The 6,468-nt window shown below is 36.3% G+C and overlaps 1 pseudogene; it reads right to left on the bottom strand.

Moving 5' to 3' along the window:
• Positions 1-435: 435 nt before the first annotated feature.
• LOC105711419 (transforming protein RhoA-like) lies at positions 436-1,013 on the bottom strand (annotated as a pseudogene).
• Between the last annotated feature and the right edge of the window lie 5,455 nt (positions 1,014-6,468).

Below are 6,468 nucleotides of genomic sequence, written 5' to 3'. Positions count from 1 at the left end.
CCTCAGAACTATGTCAATGAAATCTGTGAGTGAGTAAAGCCCTGAAGTGCTGTCTCACCAGAGTACCTTCCTGCTGACAGATGATAGGCAGGGAATGTTAGCTATAAAGTAGTTGCAGCCTAATTCGCAATGTTACCAATGGTTTCTAGACAGAAGCAAGAAGTTACAAAATTCCTTGAATTTCCCCTGGTGTGTCAGGTGGGAGTGTAGAGGAGGGCTGTTAGAGCAGTGGCAAAAGGATCCTGGTAGGCATGAAGGGTTTGACATCGTTAAGAATCAGGGCTGGTTTCTAAATACTGGTAACAAGATGACGTGTCTGAAATTTGTAATCCTCGGTAAATTGTAAATAAATGAAAAAGACCAGTATTCATCCACTAAGATTGATCAACAGCAGTTCAAAATTAACCTTCTAAGCGCTGTGCCTGCAGCAAGGTTTTACAAGACAAGGCACCCAGAGGTTTTTCCCACGTCTGGCTTGCAGAACAGCTTTCATAGGCACTTCAGAAACTTCTCTCACTACGTCTTTGGCCTTTGCTGAACACTGCATGTACCCCGAAGCCCAGTCCCGCTGGCCATCTCTCTGCCCTCTTCGGGCCTCACCCGCTCCGCTTCCTCTTGGCTAGCTCCCACCTTGTGTGCACATCATTCCGAAGATCCCTCTTGTTCCCAACCAGGATGATGAGCACGCTGGGACAGAGATGCTTGACTTCTGGGCTCCATTTCTCCGGGATGTTTTCTAAGCTATCAGGGTTGTCAATGGAGAAACACATCAGTACAGCATCAGCGTCTGGGTAAAAGAGGGGCCTCAGGCGATCATCATCTTCCTGCCTGGCTGTGTCCTACAAAGTCAGCTCTACCCGGTTCCCATCCACGTCGGTATGAGCCACATAGTTCTGAAACACTCTGGGGGCGAACTCCTCTGGGAACTGGTCTTTGCTGAGGACGATGAGCAAGCACATCTCGCCACAGACTCCGCCACCGACAGTCACCAGCTTCTTCCGGATGGGAGCCATTGCTGGAGGACACCGGCCCGGGTGATGAAATTGTACAAAGTATCTTGAACTTCTCAGAAGACAGACTCAGGTGACGAATCCAAGTACAGTCTCCTTGTGCCCCGGATGCCTGTCTGCGAGTCGCAAGCTGGGAGAGCAGGGCTGGTCACTGAAGAGGAGGCCACGGACTCAGGAGAGAACCCACGGAGGACGCGGAAGGGAGCGCCAACCAACAAGGGTGCGCGACCTCTACCTGATTTGAAAACTCTTAAAGGCGGTCGTTGTTTCTCCTTTTATATTTGTTAGTCTTACTGAAATACATGTTTATCTGTGTTTTTGTTCGAGTGTGTTTTTTGCACTCTCCTTTTTTTCTGGTTAAAGTTTTACTCATGTCCGTTTCTTCACCTCCCTTACTGGTTCTTTCAGAAAGGATCTGTGAGTGGTAAAACATCCATTTTTTAATGTTTGGAAATGAATTTATTTTACCTTTATTTTAGAATGCTAGTTTATCTGGGTTTAAGATTTTATTTGACCTTTAATACTCCAACATAGTAAAGGCATTTTCATTGTCTTCCGGCGTTTATTATTGTTGTTGAAAAGTATAGTGTTCTAATTGTCTTGCCTACCTAACCCATCTGACTTTTTCCCTCTGAGACATTTTTGGTGATCTGTAGCTTCACAAGTATTTGTGAATTTGTTTCTAGTTATTCTCTCCAGATTGTTTTTCATCTTTCGTCTTTGATCTTTTTCAATGTTCACCTCTAGAAAATTATCAGAAATTTTCTTATTAAATATATCTTTCTGCTGCTTTTTCTCTTACACTTATACATTGTTTTTACCTATGATATATTTATCTTGACTCATTTTTCATATTTTTTATGACTTTATATTTATGATGCTTTATTATGAGTGATTTTCTAAGAACTCTTTACCAATTTATTAATTTGCTTAACAGTTTGGTATTTACTTCACCATTTTGCATTGGCTATAGTTTTATTCATTGTTTGGAAGAACATTTATAATATATCTTTAGTATTTATCATATCTCCAAAATATTTTAGTTACAATGTTTCACAATACGTCTCTGACAACTATTTCACATAACTAATAAATATGTTAACACTCAAGAGAGGAACAGACATTGACCCAGGTAACATCGAAGGTTTTGTTACACTCTATATATGCTTGTGACATTTTTGAAATAATTATGAAGGCATATTTATTTGGGGTTAATGGCCAGATCTATTTTTCCTGCCAGTCATTAACACTCAAGCCATGTCTCACTTTTAAGTCATTACTGTAATTATAAATAAACATTTAAAAACAGCATAGTTATATTAGTGTGTGTATATATGTATGTGTATACGTGTGTGTATACATGTGTGTGTATATGTGTCTATATATATGTGTGTGACACACACATATATTTGTACATAGATGGTGTTATCATAGTTGGTATGTATAGGAGATTTCTGGGAATTTGTGTCCAATTCATTGATCATAAAAATTGGTTGATTAGATTATCTTTCATTTTTAATTCACATTATTGTAATTAACTTGTAAGTACAGTTGGAGTGATGTAAGAATATAAGAAGCCACTTTTAATTATAAGCTTTATATTATAGTTAAGTAGACTGAAAGTTTACTATTAAATTGAAAACAGATCTTATTAGGAACATTTAATTCTGGCAAAGAAAATGACAATGTGGCATTTATGCTAATCACATGGAGGTGCAGATGTTAAAGAGCAAAGGGCTTGTTCCTTGTAGAGTATTTCGTACTATGTGTCCCAGTAAGAATATCTTCTCTTGGACTTGCTTCAGATATCGTAACAGCTGCTGAGTCTCTGATTGGGTATGAAGCTCTAACTGTGACTCCCACTACGATAGTTCAGGCAGAATTAAGTCAGCAGAGCCACCACACAAACTCTCCTTTTAAACTGAGCTACAAGGCTAAGAGCTGAGTGATTGTTATATCTAAGATCTATTTTTTCTTTCCACCAAATTAACTCCCCACAACCTGCTTTCTACCATTCAGTCTGTGCTTCTGTTACCTTCTGTTGGATAATATTTAGCTTCTTTTCTTCTTCTTTTTTTTTTTTTGGCATTGAGCCTAGTGTTTTTCTGTGGGTATACTTGTACATATGTTTGTACTCAGAATTTATCTTATATTTTCTTTAATACTACTAAAAATACATTGTAGTTTAATATTTTCTAATTCAAAATAATCACTAAATGTTTGTTGTCAATTCAAATGTCATTCATTGTATAGGGTCTTGGAGGCCAGCCTGACCATGAAAAGCATTGAACTTGCAGATATCTTGAAAATAAACCAGGCATTTAGAACTTATCTGTTCAGCATTTTTTTTTTTTGTACTTTATCTATTTTTCAGACTCCGCAGTCATAAAATAGCCAGGAAAACCAGGAATTTAGAATAAAGTCAAGAATATGACTGAAGGCCAAGACATTAAACCTAGTGGACAATTCACCTAGCACAAGAAGCATGATGGACTATAAAGACGTTGGTCACCGAAGTTATATAAGCATGCAGAAAAAAGAAGCAGAAAGCATATATTAAGTAAAAGACAAAACCAAGATTGTTTTGAAAATATCTCTCTTACAGATTTCAGGACCTTTGCCACTTCAATTTTCTGATTTTGTTTTGATGCATTTGTTTTTAAAATAAATGGCCCATAGGGACCTCCATTTTTGGCAGGTTAAGTTACTACCTTCCAATTTAAAATAACCCCAATCCAGGAATCAATGAAGTCATACTGTAAATTGTGTTCCTGTCCACAGAGAAGCAAAGTAAGTTTATAATAGTGGAGAACACCAGATTTAAAATCAGATGGCCTCAACTGGAATTCTGGCTTTGCCCCTTACTCTCTATGGGATCATGGGAAAAGCATTCAACTTTTTATTTTTTTCTTATATAACATGGGAATAATATAATTTGTAGGATTGTATTTTATGTTAGTAAGTTATTTTTTACAAACTATAAAATAAATTTATAGTTACAAATATTGAATAATGGAAGGACAATATATGAAATAAAATTTTTAGTATTCTATAAAGATAATAAACACAAAGATCACATCATACAGGCTAATCTTCAGAAGCTTTGGAATCCCTTTCTCTGGAGGTCACCAAACATTATAAATCACCATCTGTTTGAGATGGTTCAATGAGGAAAAGCTAGAAGCAAAAACAAAAACAAGCTAAGTTTTCAGACTCCTTTTCAGCTTTATATCTTTCATATGTTTAGCAGCACAAAGGTACTTTTATTTTTTATCTTTGAGGATAGTTATGAAAAGCTAAGAATTAACAGGATTTTCTTGGTAGAAATAATTTCTGAAATTGCATATTTTTAAGTTGTTTTCAACATCTAAGTTTCACATAAACACAAACAAAGGGAGTATTCCCCAAATACTAGATTGCTAGATAAAATGCATAATGAATTAAATATATCTTTCTTTCCAAAAACTTAGAATGGACAGACTCAATCTCATTGCGATTATAAGCCAGAGATGTGAATTAGCCAAAAGGTTTCCCTGGCCATCATTCTGGATATAGATCTTCAGTGAAATTTTGATAACATAGCAATAGAAACAAATCTGACCAGGTCTCCAACAGAGTAACATTAGAACCTGCAACTGCCCAGGTTGCGAACTACAACTCTACATAGTTCTGTTTTCCAGAATATCAACTTATGTATTTGGTGTCATGATAGAGAAATAGACACTCCTACCTTATCCATCATTATTATTTATCAGAATGGATGCAAATATGTTCAAATGTCTTAGCTTGAGACAATGTCCCAGTAATCCCAATTATCTCATAGGCATTATTTAATAATTTCTTTTCCCTTAAAGGTTGCCACTTCTCAATTCTCCTTATGCTGCCACTGCACCATTTGTGCTATCATACTACTGCTTCTATTGACATCTCTTCTTGTCAATTCTAAAACTGGTATGGCACCATGAGCCCTAGTTAGACATACACATTACCTCCCATTACCAGGATGGCAAAGGCGTTCTATCCAACTTTCTCAGGACCCAATGCTAAGGCTGTGTCTTTCCTGGACTCTGGGTGTCTTTCCATTTGGAACAGCTAATAAAACTCTCTAGTAAAGCTACTATCTCATAATTTTGCATAACTTTGTATCCTAGCAAGATAAACATTTTGGGAAAACAACCCATGCATTTTAAATTTCTTTTTCATACTTCTTCCTCTGAGGGATGATGGTGGGGCTCAGTTGATTTTAGTCTCTAACATGGATTGAGGTACATTGTAAAGACTTAACTCTCTCATCCCAAACCATGCCTGTGTCTCCTTTCTGATCAGCATAATTCTCTTTACATATGTATCTATTTGCCCTAAACATATACAGGTTGTGAAGTCTACATTTGTAGTATTCCTACTTGCCTGCCACCAGCATATAATATCTACTACCAGTCTCCCAGTTTCTTCTCAGGAAATTTCTGCACAACCCCTCAGGGAGGAATGTACTTACTGAATTATGAGTTGTTATTTTCTGTACTAGTTTATAAATCACTTTAAGATAATACAAATAAACATTATGTAATTTCATTAATCAATGTATTAAGTTGACAGATACTAATTTAACACTTATAAAATGCCAGTTACTAATACAGAAATATAAACCTAAAAATAGACCTTATTTTTCCATAATGTTATTTTATAAAATAAATGTGCGTATTGTTCTGAATAAAATTTTGAGTCAGTGGGATGGTAGTTCACAGTGGATGCTCTCTCCCATCCGTGCCCCACAGCACATCTATCTAGCATGAAGAATGCTATGGCTGGAATTTTCAGGTCTCAACTGACACTACCAATATTTAGAAGCCCTTTATCTGGCATTTACAATCACAATGTAACCAAATCTTTCATCAAAATTTTGAACAATGGATTAATTGACTAAATCCCTTTCAATGCATTTCTCCTGCCCCAGGATGGTAACAAGTAGTGAAATGGGGTAAGAGGCAGAAAAAAGTTCAGCACCTGAGTAATCCACTGTTGGACAATCAGGCTCCGTCTTGTACCAGACAGGGATGTGGTAATACACTTTTGTTGATTTCCCAGTTCTGTAGCTCCACTTATGGAAAGAATAGCTTCTATTCGTGAAATTGACAATTCTCCTTTTCTCTTTTCTTGACAAAATATTCATGCCATTTCAAAGGGAAAATCTTGAGTAACATTCACTTCAGAATAGAAGACTCATTTAGTTTTAGTTTTTGTTTTTTGATTGCTTTAACAAGTAACAATTATCTCCTGTGCCTATTCTACATCATTTCTTTAGCATTTTTCATTACAGTCTAAAATGTTTGGTCTTGTCCTGATAGTGATGGCTATATCGCATAGTCTCATCCATTTAGGATTATAGCACTATAAATACAGTTGTATGGCTTTCTTTTTTTGAGTAGAAGAAATATTTATTAATCAAAGTAGTATAAAA

The sequence above is a fragment of the Aotus nancymaae genome, unplaced genomic scaffold (assembly GCF_030222135.1).
Source record: "Aotus nancymaae isolate 86718 unplaced genomic scaffold, 86718_ANA_hifiasm-v0.15.2.pri h1tg000040l, whole genome shotgun sequence".
In the NCBI taxonomy this organism is placed as follows: Eukaryota; Metazoa; Chordata; class Mammalia; order Primates; family Aotidae; genus Aotus; species Aotus nancymaae.
The sequence above is the reverse complement of the archived record's forward strand: the minus strand, read 5'-3'. Positions and strand labels throughout refer to the sequence as shown.